Source organism: Sphaeramia orbicularis, chromosome 1 (assembly GCF_902148855.1).
Source record: "Sphaeramia orbicularis chromosome 1, fSphaOr1.1, whole genome shotgun sequence".
Classification (NCBI taxonomy): domain Eukaryota; kingdom Metazoa; phylum Chordata; class Actinopteri; order Kurtiformes; family Apogonidae; genus Sphaeramia; species Sphaeramia orbicularis.
This window is the reverse complement of record NC_043957.1, coordinates 36445240-36459692: the sequence shown is the minus strand read 5'-3', so window position 1 is coordinate 36459692 and position 14453 is coordinate 36445240. Positions and strand designations below refer to the sequence as shown.

The 14453-nt window shown below is 36.0% G+C and overlaps 1 non-coding gene across 1 annotated transcript; it reads right to left on the bottom strand.

Annotated features, from left to right (window-relative positions):
* Positions 1 to 14000: 14000 nt before the first annotated feature.
* On the bottom strand, positions 14001 to 14073 carry trnar-ccu (transfer RNA arginine (anticodon CCU)). Its single transcript has one exon. It is a non-coding gene; the product is annotated as a tRNA-Arg (tRNA).
* Between the last annotated feature and the right edge of the window lie 380 nt (positions 14074 to 14453).

Sequence of the window (14453 nt, the reverse complement as noted above, 5' to 3'; positions counted from 1 at the left end):
GTTGGCTGTAGTTTCAAATATACAGTCTTAGGATTAAATATGAGCATTAATAAGAGAATGGGTTTTACTCAAAAAGAATGTTTGTCTCAGAGCTACTAGATCTACTTGAAAACACTGTCTGCACATTACAACACATTCACTTTATAGGTTCTTTATGGGTGAAGATTTAAAAGTCTGTTGTATAAATGCACATAAACCACTATATATGTGTAATAACACTTTTTCATATACAATGAAAACATCAGCCATCCAGCACTGTAGTCATTTCTTTTCCAATTCATTTTATTAAACTATATGATATTTAGTGCATTTTATCTCTGAAAAAGAGATTTTTTTTAATTTAATTTTTTTTTTTTATTGTAGACTAGCATACCTTTTGAACAATTGATCCTATCACTTCTTAATAGATAAATAATTCAGGTAAAATGCAAATTGTCAGCTTTTTGTCACCATCAGCTATGACCCATTTGGACATTCAGAGACTCTAGTGAATATGGAATCACTGTCGTTTTCTACAACATTGATTCACCAGAAAAACTCATGTCGTCTGACAAATGGTAGTGGTTGTATTTTATCTAAAAAGTCAGTTTTTTTCAGTTTGCTCTGTTCTGATATAATAATAATTGAATTTTTACTGAGTTTTTATGAACATCTTCATTCTCAGGAAGTTAAATGTTGGAAAATCCTTGCTTTTCACTGAAATTGCAATGGATAAAATAATTCATGGTAATAAATTACTCAGAAAAGGTTGATACAGAGAAATATTCACTACAAATGCAGTTGTAGGTCTTTAAGGGTTAATAAAATCTGAAATCTTGTGACTTGTTTAAAGTTCCAAACATGTTTCTATGTTAAATCATAACAAAGTAATGTGGTCTAAAGAAAGCATTGGTTTTGTCATTTCCATGAAACAAATGAAAAACAGTTTTTTCCCCCCGCAATTTCTGTTGCCATGGTTACACAATTCACCAAGAAAAGTCATAACACATATTGTTGAAATTTCACCACGTTTTGATGCGTGGACGAGTTCCAGGAGGAAAAATAAATGATCTGAACACTGGTATGTGTCTGTTTGAGCCCATCAGATTTCAGATGCACACTGAGTCCAGAGTTGGAAAAAAAAAAAGTCTCCTGGCTTGATGTGAGTGAATGGAAAGTGCGTCTTGTCCTCAAAATACTAATGAGATGGCTCCTCTTTACAGTCTCGTGTTGAGTGACTGCCTTGCTTGATGGCAAAGAAGTAAACAACAGTGGCTTCACTGGGTTTGCAATGCATCTGCAGAAATCTTTCAACCATCTCAGCATTTTACTAATGCTTTTTTTTAGGAAATGTTTTTACATTTGTCATTGTGATGTAGGTCTTGTGCAAATTCACAAAGGCCTGCTTACTTTTGACTTTGAATAACAATCTTAAATTGTAAAATACCTCCTGATGTTTTATTTTCTGTGGCACAAGAACAACAAACATGGAAAAGAGCAGGTAGAGTTAACATGTACAAAGACACTTGTCAAATGTGTCTTTGCCATTGTAGTATGTACAGTATTTTTTAGTTTATGCTAGTACAGTTGCAGAAAAAACTAGAAGCACTCGGAGAGCACAGACCTCCGCCAAGGCTGATCAGTGGCCCCCCCCCCGTGGGCCCCCCCACCCCCGATCACCACCAAAATGTAATAATTTCTTCCTTATCCCATTTCCAACAAACCCTGAAAATTTCATCCAAATCTGTCCATAACTTTTTGAGTTATGTTGCACACTAACGGACAGACAAACAAACAAACAAACAAACAGACAGACAAACAAACAAACAAACAAACAAACAAACAGACAGACAGACAGACAGACAGACAAACAGACAGACAGACAGACAGACAGACAGACAAACAGACAGACAGACAGACAGACAGACAAACAGACAGACAGACAGACAAACAGACAGACAGACAGACAGACAGACAAACAAACAAACCCTGGCAAAAACATAACCTCCTTGGCGGAGGTAATTATTAGACCATCAAAAGTCATCAGAAACAATGGTTATGCAATCAAGTACTAACTCCTGTGTGTATCATGTGACTAAAACAGACAGAAAAGAAAACATGGAATGCCTAAAAGCACTGTTTTTGGCAGTACAATGCCATAGATATTGATGTAAGAACTGCAGTGATTTTGGTTATTATCAAGAAAACATGGAAAATTGATAGATATCAGCTCTGAAATTAAACTACTATGAGCTATTTTTGTTGTTATCATTATATTTGTCCAAACAAATGTACCTTTAGCTGTATCAGGCATTAAAATGAACAAGAAATTGAAGAAAACAAGGGAGGGCTAATAATTACCTCCGCCAAGGAGGTTATGTTTTTGCCAGGGTTTGTTTGTTTGTTTGTTTGTCTGTCCGTTAGTGTGCAACATAACTCAAAAAGTTATGGACAGATTTGGATGAAATTTTCAGGGTTTGTTGGAAATGGGATAAGGAAGAAATGATTAAATTTTGGTGGTGATCGGGAGTGGGGGGGCCCACGGGGGTGGGGGGGGGGGGTGGGGGGGCACTGATCAGCCTTGGCGGAGGTCTGCGCTCTCCGAGTGCTTCTAGTTTTTTCTGCGACAGTATTTGGTTGTAGGTAAACCAAAAACCTGCAGAACAGCAGAACAAGTGGTACCAGGCCCAACAAACCCCGCTCTTCACACGTATTGTATCTTATCTGGGCATTGATCCAGCTGATGTCATCATGTCTGTGCGTGTGCTGAGGTCAGCATATTAATTACCTCTATATATGTGCCAAGTTTGAAGTAAACTGAAACAAAATCATTGTTTCTATAGAGTTTTGCATATAGAATTTCGCCCATTATAAGTAAATGGGAGGAAAAAAAAAAAGATTTTAAAAGTTCATAAAAAAAATTAGAACTTTCCTGAACTGGAAGGGAAGAACCCTCCTGCCTATATGTTCATTGGATTAGAGAGGTGATGTTGGGATTGGACCTGGAAAAAATTAGGTATACAGTCTGCAGGTTGAAGGATAAATATGACAGAACCTGGTCACAGTTCATAATTCATATCAAGAACCTGCCTTTTGCCTGATTCCTTGTTTTTATTTAATGTATTTTTCTTTCTTCCTCCCTCTTCTACTGCTATCTTAGTCTTCTCAATGCCCACAGTCTGACTGCTGGGACTTTTTTTTTCTTATGCCAGAGGTCCAGAATGGTGGTGATATGACCGGAATGATCAACACAAATTAGTTTGAGTCTTTTTTTTTTTTTTTTTTTTTTTTTGGTGTTCTGTTTGTCCGTGCGTTTATATGGATGTATTTGTGGGGATACCACCTGGATGGGGTGGGGGGGGGCAAGTTAACAAATTGTACAAGACATGCCTAAAGGATGTAACTGTTATGAAAAAAAATGATAAATAAAGTTGTTAAAAAAAAAAAATTTGAACTTTCACTTACTTTTCCCAAAATGTAATCACATCTATTCTGGGTCACTGGCAATCTATAAACCAAATGTGGAATGAATTCAACCAGTAGTTTTCCTGCAAGTGTTAACAGACAAAGACACAAACCGAACCAAAAACAATACCCCTTGCTTCCCCTTCGGGGGGCGGCGTAAAAATAAATGAATAAATCTGGTTATATAGTAAAAAAAAAAAAAAAAAGAAAAAAAAGGATCAGACATTATGGATGTAATCAAATTAAAGGCACAGCTGACAGCATTACTACAACTCTGATAAACTTACCCTAAACATCATACAATATTACATCACACAACCACACACTCCTGATCAGAACAGTAAAATCCGTATCTAAAATCATTGGAGCACCACTGTTAGCACCACTACAGGACATGTACACAAACTGCAGCAGGAAAAAGGCTCTGGGCATCATACAGGACACAAGTCATCCTGCACACAGTCTCTTTTATTACACTGGGTTACAAAAAAAATGTTTTTTGCAAGTTGTCTAGGTTTTTTCAACTGAATTAGGACCATTTTGCACCGTTAAATCCAAAAATGACATCTGTTTTTCTCAATCAGGTTAGGTTTATTTGCTAAATTGATTTTGAAAAATTTGATCTTCTCACAAAATTGATTACATTTTTGCGACTTTATCAGTTGATTTTTTATATAGTTCTCACCCAAAATAGGTTTTAAGAGAAAAAAAATATCATTTGATCACTTGATTCCTGTTAGGTACAATGGTGTATTCGCCGCAGATGTAGCAGAATACGTCAGGCTGATTTTTGCAAGATCTTCTAGTCGAAGCCATTTCATTCACCTGTAATATTAAAAAAAAACATTAATCATAAATTGGCAAAAGTAAAATCTTCAGAACTCGTTTATTGCAAGAAATATGAAAGAATTTTGTATCATATGATGTGAAAATGCCCATAAATGGAAGCAAAAATGTTAAAAAAGCCAATATGTAGCATAGTTCAGAAAGCTGACCTGACTGAGCAAAATTAATGTGATTTTTGGATTCAGCACACCAAAATTATCCTAAATCAGCTCAAAAAACTTCAACAATAAATTTGTTGTTGACCAGTGTTATCTACTGTCAGGAAAGCGCTTACAAAGCACCAAAACCCAGACTACTCACGTCAGACAGCTTTTTTCCTCAGGCTGCTGAACTACAGCTCAGCCACAAGGAGGGAGCTGGAAACCTGCAGCCTGACTTACAGCTTTTAGAAATGTACTTATTTATTTTGTGTTTTTGTATTACAAATAGGAGGGCTAGTGTTATTTATTGTTAAGTATTTTTATTGTTGCTATGGTTGTTATTGTTATTTGTTTTTTATTTTTTGATATTGGGCAAAGACAGAGCCAGGGCACACTGTCTTTTATTACCATGGTACTTGTACCCTGAACTCACATGACAAATAAACTTGAAACTTGAACCAATGTTTTGAAATATATTTTTATTGTAACTGTAAAGTAAGAAGAGGCCATATCCCATCACAAACCATAGTGAAAATAAAAATTCAAACCAAGCACTGTCAGTTAAACCAGACAACACCGTAATATCTACATTTAGAACAATATCATGAAAAATAAGAAGTAAAGAGTATGAAAATATTAATCTCAGAAGATGTAATTTATCATGAGTATGAACTGGTATGAACTAGATTAAACACATGTAAAGATACAAAATCATTTATTAGATACATTTCATCTTAATAACTTCAGCCTGTTCCTAAAACCAGTTGTCTAAAAACCCTTCATGGTTTTCAACCAGTTGCTCCGTGTCATGTCTGAGAGCATTAGGTAAACAGAAAGTCCACTCAGCCCCATGTAATTTACATACAGGTCAAACAGAGGGTAGGAGGCGCTACACTCACTCTTCCTAACCCTCAAAGACCCAGAACTATCCTGGTGGCAACTACACCATTTGTTATATTAACATCTGCATTTGCATTTTTCAGTGAAAATCAGGTATTCTCCTTTACTTTATTTACTAATTTCATGTAGATGTTCATAAAATCTCAGAGTAAATTCAAAGGTTTATTTATATTAGACTTTATATATTCAAGTAAAAAGCCGTTTCTCAGTTTTTCATCATCATCAGATTCATTTTGATGAACACTGGCGCCGTAGTGAACATAGAAACAGTTTAATTTTCTGCTACAGTGATTCACCAGTGAAACCCATGCATGTAGTTTGACAAATGACAGTCAGCTAATTATTTATTTGGCTGAAAACATTCCCCTTTTCCTCAGTTTTCTCTGCCTCGATATAACCATAACCTCTGATTTTACCCTGGGCTTTTATGAACATATACATGATCAGTATATTAAATGTAGGAAAATTCCTGATTTTTACTAAAAAAAAAAAAAGCAAAATGCAAAAGAAAACATTGTGATAATTGGTGATAAATCATTATGGAAAGGTTAAATGTAGCAGAAAAATTCATTGGGAAGTCACCACAAAAAATAGTACAAGGTCTTCAAGGGTTAAATGTATTGATATGATTAGTATTTCAGAGGTTATTTAATATTTTACATAAGTTTTGATTGTCTGTGGCTGTTTACAGTTTTTAGGAATCATGCCAAACTTACTTTTTTCTCAGTTTATGATTCAAGTTTATGATGCAGGCTCACATTTTAACCAGATTGCTCTTAGAACAGTTCACTCTTAGTAATAATGTGATGAGCTGGATTTTTTTTTTTTTTTTTTTTTTTTTTATGCAAAGAGTGAGGGTCAGCATGTGGCCTGAAGTGTTCTTCAACAGACTCCCTCAGGGTCGTGTACTGTCACATTTACTCGTCATCCTTTACATAAGTATTTGTCAAAGCAGATATGACGACAGAACTCACAGCCCAGGTATTGACCACTTCATAGTGTGTGTGTGTGTGTGTGTGCGTGTGTGTGTGCGTGTGTGTGTGTGTGTGTGTGTGTGTGTGAACAAGCTCAACAGTACTTGAATTATCTATGAAAACTCATCATTTTCATCTTGACTGAACCATAATGATCATATTTTATTGGACTTTTATTCAGTCTGTCTTGTGTTTTTCTTCAGTTTCTTTGTTTTTTTTTCAATATGTTATTCATTTCCTTTGCCTTTCATTTATATCAATTATTCATTCATTTATTTCATTCACAAGTACTTTTTTTTATTATCATGTACTAATATTTTTCTATTGTGTTCTATGTTGCAACAAATCTACTTCTACAAATAAAGAAACTTGACATGAACAATACAGACATCGCTTATATAAGTCTTCCTTTCTTTCTTTCTTTCTTTCTTTCTTTCTTTCTTTCTTTCTTTCTTTCTTTCTTTCTTTCTTTCTTTCTTTCTTTCTTTCGTGTTCTTCTTCTTCTTCATTTACTTATGATTAAAAGCACTTATACCTAAAACACACCAATAGAATAATACAGTAACAAAAATGCCAATTGGATTATAACTAACTAACTAACTAACTAACTAACTAACTAACTAAATAAATAAATAAATAAATAAATAAATAAAACATTTTTTTTTTTTTGCAGAAGATTTAATGGACATTAAACCTCTAATAAAAGCTCTTTTTTTCATTTTCTTTTTGATGTTCTACACTGTTTCTGGAGGTACAAGCTGAAGTTAAAATAACAGAAGATTTTCTTTTAAATCAAATAACAATTAAACTTAATATTGAGTGATAGAATTTGGAAGTGCACTGTAGAGGAAATGTACTAGAGAAAGGCATCATATGAGGAAATTATTGAAAAAATAAGGGCAGTCTAGTGGTGAAGTGAAGCAGTGTAAATATTTTAAATGTAGTGTACACTTAAACTGATAGGTTAGCAGTAGATTTCTTTGGTTACATGATGATTCTGCTGCATTCTTTTCCAAAATGGTGTCATGTCAACTTCAGTCTACAGCAGGTAAAACACAGACAAAAAATATATAGTACCTCACTTCAAATAATTCCAACTCTCTCTGTATCACCTATCTGTAAATAAACATTTTATATATGACACACAGTAACTAACAGAATTAAAGGTTTTAATATGTTTGTGCATGACTGAGGTGCTTTTTTGTTTTTATTTGACCAAGAACTATAAATTTTTGGTTAATTTTTGCATAATTTTTAACCCATATATTAAAAAAAAAAGATCTATCCAAGCAAAAAATGTGCACTCTTTGTAACACTAATAATCTCTAAATAAACATTTTACAAATATACGACACAAAGTAAATAACAGCTAAAATCACAACACAGCAAACACCTTTTCCCATAGGTTTTAGGAGGGCTATGATGACTTTTTTGTTGTCATTTTTTCATTATTTTGTGTAATTTTAGATCTATATATTACAATATTCAGACAATAGCTGTTCATTAATGCATTTTGATTTTTAAATTGCTTATTTTCAGAAAATGTGCACTAATATGATGATGTTTCTCTATAGAGGAAGAGAAATGTATTTTTTTCTGTTTTTTCTGTTAAGGTCGCTGCTGTGTTTTAGTCTTATGATGGTAAACAAAACCCTGAATTTAAAAGATTTGGTGATGAAATATCAACTGAATGGAAATATTATCAAATTCTAAATGTAACTTGTACCAGCAGTGGAATGTTGAACCATAGATGAATGAATGAGGTTTAGGAGCAGATGAAGTTGAGTTTGTCCTGACAGTCCCAGTTCTCCCACAGTCCCTGTTTGTTCAGAGCTCCACAGCGACCCGTCGCTGGACACTGGTGGTCCTGAGAAGCCTCGGGCCAGGCCTGGTAAAACAGAGGCTCCCTGCTCATCCACATCCAGCGGTTTCCCAGGAAACGCAGGCCGATCCACAGCCGGTCAGTGATGTGGTCCTGTTGGATCGCTGTCTTGGCCAGGAGGAGCTCGGCCTCAGAGGTCAAGGTGGTGAGTGAAGTGTGGCTCTGTCTGCAGGACTCCAGAGCCTCCTCCCAGGACTTCCTCTCCCCACTGACAATCAGGTTAAAGCAGTAGAAACTAGATAAATGTGAATATCCATTTCCACTATACCATCCGTGAACAGTCCAGTAGCCGAACGAGTGATAAGATGGAGGTGGAGATCTCCAGTTTTGAAAAGTAACAGGTCCTGCTCCTGACCAGCGCCATTAGTGGGGTTGTTCTGGTCTCTGTGCAAGCCAATCCATCCTGTGGTGTTGTGGGACCTTACCCTCCATCGGAACCGATTATTTGCAGACACAGTGGGAATGGGTAAAAGATCAATGAAATGAACCCTACAGTAATGCTGAGCTTGAGGCCAGGTGGACCACTGATGAATTAGGACAAATTTGGCCGACAAACTGCACACACTGATCATAATAACAGTCACTCTGAACACAGTCATCTTCATTCTGTTTATCTTTTTTCCTGGAAGAACAAGACTGGTTCTGAGCTTGTCCTTTTACACTTCACACTCAGTCACAGGATGCAGGTGCAATAATTATTTGTATACAAGTATTATACATTCAAATGATGTATTTGTCTGCAAAACAAATTGTCTCAACCTTATTAGACTGAGCAAGGTCAAGGGAAAAGACAAGTGCGCAATTATATCAAGATAGCATTTAAAACTTGTGGTTACCTTCACTGAATCTTCATCAAGATGAAGCATCACAACAGGCATGGTTCCATGTAACATAGTACATCCACGGTCAGTTCAGTTTGATTAAATTCATCTCAGTTTTGTTCCTCTTCCACCAAGGTTCTTGAGAATCATTGCAGTAGTTTTTTTATTCTATAGTCAAACAATTTCTGGTAATTTTAGGAAGATGAGAACATACACACAGTCCAGCAATATTTGTTCTGGGCAGAATTTCAGTAGAAGGCTTAAGTAGTCAATTTTACATGTGGTAGATTGTATTGATTTACTTTTTTTTTTTTTTTTTTTTTTTTTTTTACAATATTAATTATTATTATTAAGTCATATCCACAGAGGTCCCACAGTTCTTGGGCAGAACACATTATGCTTTTTCTTTCACTCACCAACTTACATACACTTTACTAAACTCAGTGTCAAACTGACGCCAGTGAGTATTTTCATAATAGACAGATTCTTTGCATATGAAACAAATGAATTTAAAACAAGTAATGCCAGGCATAACAAACCCCGCCCCTCGTAAGTATTGTAGCTTATTTTGGCATTGATCCAGCTGATGTCATCATGTCTATGTGTGTGCTGATGTCAGCATATCAATTGCCTCTGTATATGTGCCAAATTTGAAGTAAATTGAAACAAAATTTATGTTTTATAGACATGGGAAATTTTGCCCATTATAAGTAAATGGCAGAAGAAAAAACATTTTTAAAATTCATAAAATTTTAACTTGACCTACTTTTCCCCAAAATGTAATCACATTTATTCTGGGTCACTAGAAATCTATAAACCCAATTTAGTATGAATTCAACCAATTAGTTTCGCTGCTAGAGTGTTAAAAACAAGGAAACAAACTGAACCACAAACATTCCCCTTGCCTCCCCTTTGGGGGGTAGGGGACCACCCCCCCCCCCCCCCCCCCCCCCCCCCCCCCCCCCCCCCCCCCCCCCCCCCCCCCCCCCCCCCCCCCCCCAGAAATAGACAGTGAATGAACTGATGAGAGGAGTGAGTGAGCTGCAGTAAGTGTAATGGCCAGCATCAACATTCTTGGTCTTAGATTTTATTTACTTCTGAAGCAGTCAACAGCTCTGTAGCTCTGTAACTATTACCCTAGAGCAGTGGTTCCCAACCTTTTTTGGTTCGTGACCCCATTTTAACATCACAAATTTCTGGCGACCCCAGACATTCAAAACAGACATTTTTTTTGCTTAATTTGTTTTTGATCATGTAATAGTTTGCTATACTATGTTGCAAATAAATGTTAATTTTAGATGACATGTAGTCTATATAATGTATATTATTATGGACAGAGGCAGAAAAGCCAGGTGTAGATTACTGCACAAAGTGAGAATTTGGTTTTCTTTGGTCAGGATATGTACAGTCAGTCCAGCTTGGATTTACAAGGCTGACAATTAATACTAAACAAACAAGAACTCAAACTATGAATTATGAAAGAGCTGCAGCATCTGAAACTGACCACAATGAACATTTGAAAGATAAACAGTACCACAGTGTTTCAGTTTCAGTTTCACAGTTTGTCATGTCTTTTATAGATTGTGATTGTCTCTCTCAACTCACCAGATATTTTTTATTAGTAAGTTTAGTTTAGTTTAGTTTAGTTTTTGTTTTTTTTTTTATCAATTGCTAGAAAATTCAGGCCACCCCACTTGAATTCCAGGCGACCCCACATCGGGTCCTGACCCCAAGGGTGAAAATACTGTCCCAGAGGGTACATAGATCATAACAAGTAAACAGGCTGCAAACATGATCCCCCGGCACAACAAAAATAATGTAAACATATGGTGTTGTCATGTCCCAGAATATCATTCATAGTAGCTTTAAATGTCATGGTATATTTACTAGAAAATTACACTGACAAACTTTATTCTAAAACTGTTGAATAACTTTTGTTACTGAATCAGTATGTTGCCTTGATGACGTTTTTTTTTTTTTTACTGTTTATCCAGTAACCGTGACATTGTCATTTGTTACGGAGTCTTGGTTTAACACTCATCTTTTAGAAATTGTTAAAAACTTCAGACCACAGTTGCTATTATTGCAACTACCCACATTTAGACTTACTACACGTTTTGGGTTTATACATATCAGATATTGTTAGTTCTCTTCTTATTTTGACTTTTACATTTACTTTATTTTGTGACATTATAAGTAACATCTTGCTTATGGAAATACCACAATGTATGATAACTTCTGTCCGCCTCTGTGTAACAGCCAAGAGAAGTATAACATAGTACTTCTATTAAATATCAGTGTTTATAATTATCGTACCATAATATTCAGCCAAAAAGGAGCCTATAATACCTGGAGAAATTCAGCATATTTTTGTACTGCGTTACCAATACTTATTCTGTGTGTATTGATTTATCATAAATAGATTACACTCAACATGTAAGCTAATATGTGCAGCTTTAGTATATTTATATTTTTAGCACATTTTCATTAGAGAAGGGGTACTTTAAAGTTAGATATTGTCAAACAAATGTTCATATTTGCATTGTACAGATGTATATGAAATAAAACTGTACAAATATATCGCAGAATAAGGTACTTTCATATGCATTTCTGAGTAAGAGCTACGCTTGACTTTGAGGAAAAGGCCATGGACAAGGAAGACCAGCATGATGAGTGTGAAACCTCGCAGCCAGCCTTGCTGTGGTTGAGATCACTGACTGGTCTGAGGATGTCAATAGGTTTCCAAGTGCCCTCTGTTGGTCTGAGCAGCTTCCAAGCCACATCAGAGGTAACACAACTGGGTCCTCTGCAGGCTGCTTTACATATAGATCTAAAGGCCTTTTTTTTTGGAACTCAGTAATTCATTGTTTTTTTGTTTTTGTTTTTTTTAGATTTGTGTACAAGTTTACTTCTCCTCAGTGCATGCACTGATGTGAACATCACATAGTACACAAAAGGAGAATGCCCACAAGAAAAAACAAAAGCACCCAAAAAGAGAAACAAATTTTCATATTATGTGTATATCATTATTATTATTATTATTATTATTATTATTATTATTATTATTATTATTATTATTAGGTTTAATTTTGTACTGTTTTTGTTTATGTTTATGGTTCATGTTGACTTATGTGGTAATTAATATTAACTAGACTTCCATACATTTCCTGAAGGAAATGCAACCCGTGTGCTTGCCTGTTGCCAGATCGGTGGACTTGTGCAATGTAAAAGCAAGAAATATCTCCCATTCACTTCCTATGTGAATGTGTGTGTCAGTGTTTGTGGACTGACGTCACCACAGACTTTCTGTAGACCTGTATTCAGATGAGAAGCCCCTCCCACAGTCTGTGTCAGTCCTGTTAAAGCAGTGTTTAAATAGGCTCCTTTAATTGAATAGTTCCATGTGTCTGTGTCTGTGATCCCAGGTGAGCTCATTCATTTCATAGAGAGAATTTATGGGAAGTTTTTCAGCCTAATTATATCTATATGTTTTTATATTTATTCTTATTGCAGTCATTATTTATTATTTAGATGTATTTTTAATTGTACTGTATCTGTGTTAGTGTATGTTTTTTTGTGGAGCCTTAATTATGTTAATTGTCTGCAGCTGACACAGACCACATGTGCTGTTACCATGACAACGAGCAGTGCACTGCACTGAGGACACAGACACAAGCATGCTCATCTATGACTGAAACACTGAAATAGCTCCCGAACAGCTGCTAATTATGGGAAAACCGTAAATAATGGGGGAAAACTAACACAATCGTGAGCGTTAGACAGATCTGGGGAACACAAAGAAGTGTTTTTTTTGTCCGTACTGTGAGAAATGACCAAGTTATGGCAGTGTAAAAATAGTCATCTCACCAGGAGCACAGCGATCCGTTTAACACTGATTTGTACTGCTTTGAATAGGAGCTGAGAAGGGATATGCCCCGAAACTACTGCCTGCCATTTCACTTTAGAAAGAGCTAGGCCTTCAAACATGGGTTCATATGAAGCCCAGGAACCATAGCTACATTTGTGGAAAAGATCATTCACCTCCTATGTATCGTTTGGCCGGGAGGGTGAGTTGTTCAGAAAATTTTCAGGTGAATTTTTGCTGCTCCTCCACTCTAGGTGATGACATCACCCACTCTAGCAGATCAGATTTTTACTAAACCCAGGGGTTTTTGAAGACTCACCTATCGAAAACCTTAAACCCCGTCCTCATACCACAGACATTTTTGAAGAGATGACAAAAATGCCTGCGTTTTAAAGTTTAAATGAAGTCTGTTGGTGAAAGTATGGTGAAGCAGTAGTGGTCAGAAAACAGACAACTTTTTTGTTGCTCCCATTGAAAATGAATGTTTTGGGGGTTTTTTCTCGCATTTTTGTGCGAAAACCGTAAGTGATATCGTTACCACATGACCACACAGATAATCTTTGGGCCAAGCCAAACACTTCTGTGTTGACAGAATAATTTTAGCACGAATCGTTTGGGAATGGTAGCCACTTGAAAATGGCCCAATTCATTTCTGATGGAGAAATTTGACCATTTTTTTTGCAATTTTAACAAAATCTGTGCATCAGAATGTCAAGCCATATACATGGCACATCTTTCGAGACCAGGCTGCACATTTTTGTGATAACATGTTTTGGTCTATTTCCAACGGTCTGGGCCGCATTTTTTTTCAAAGTTTTTTGTATAAGTCATAAAAAGAAGAAGAAGAAATATGATGAACAATAGTCCCCTGTGCCTCGCATTATATGCAAGCACACGCGGAATAAAAAAACTAGTCTCCTCATTGCATTATGACCAGCATTAGCTCAGAAGTGTGATATCACTTCCAATAAACAAGGAACAGCAATTTATATGTAATGGTATTTGGAGGAACAGATAACTCTACACCATTCAATCAATATTTTATATGTGTTTTCCAGACATTGTATTGATTTATGATTGGAACACTCTTTAAGGGACATATACCAGACTCCTGACCTCAAAAGCTTCCACCCCAGATGGGACTCGAACCCACAATCCCTGGCTTAGGAGGCCAGTGCCTTATCCATTAGGCCACTGGGGCATATTGTAAGGGGTCATAAACATTGACATCAAATCAATTCAATGAATGTCTGACATTTCATTACAAATGTGGATTTAACAGCTCTATGGATACATCTAATGTTAGCTTTACAATGAGAAATAAATTCCTCTAAATTAATAAGTCGCCGTTGTTCAGCCCGTTCTCTTCGTGTCCGTTGCTAAGCAACTCAGAACAAACCACTAAAAGTGAACAGCCACAAGGAAAGAACAATCTGTTTCCGGTTGAACGCTAAATTAAAATTTTCTACAAAATAAAGGTCACTTCCGAACTGGACCTTAGCCATCTGAGCGTTATTGTTGCACAAATAGGATTTAGTTCGTGGCGAAACTATAAATAGAGAGATAATAAATGAGTTACAA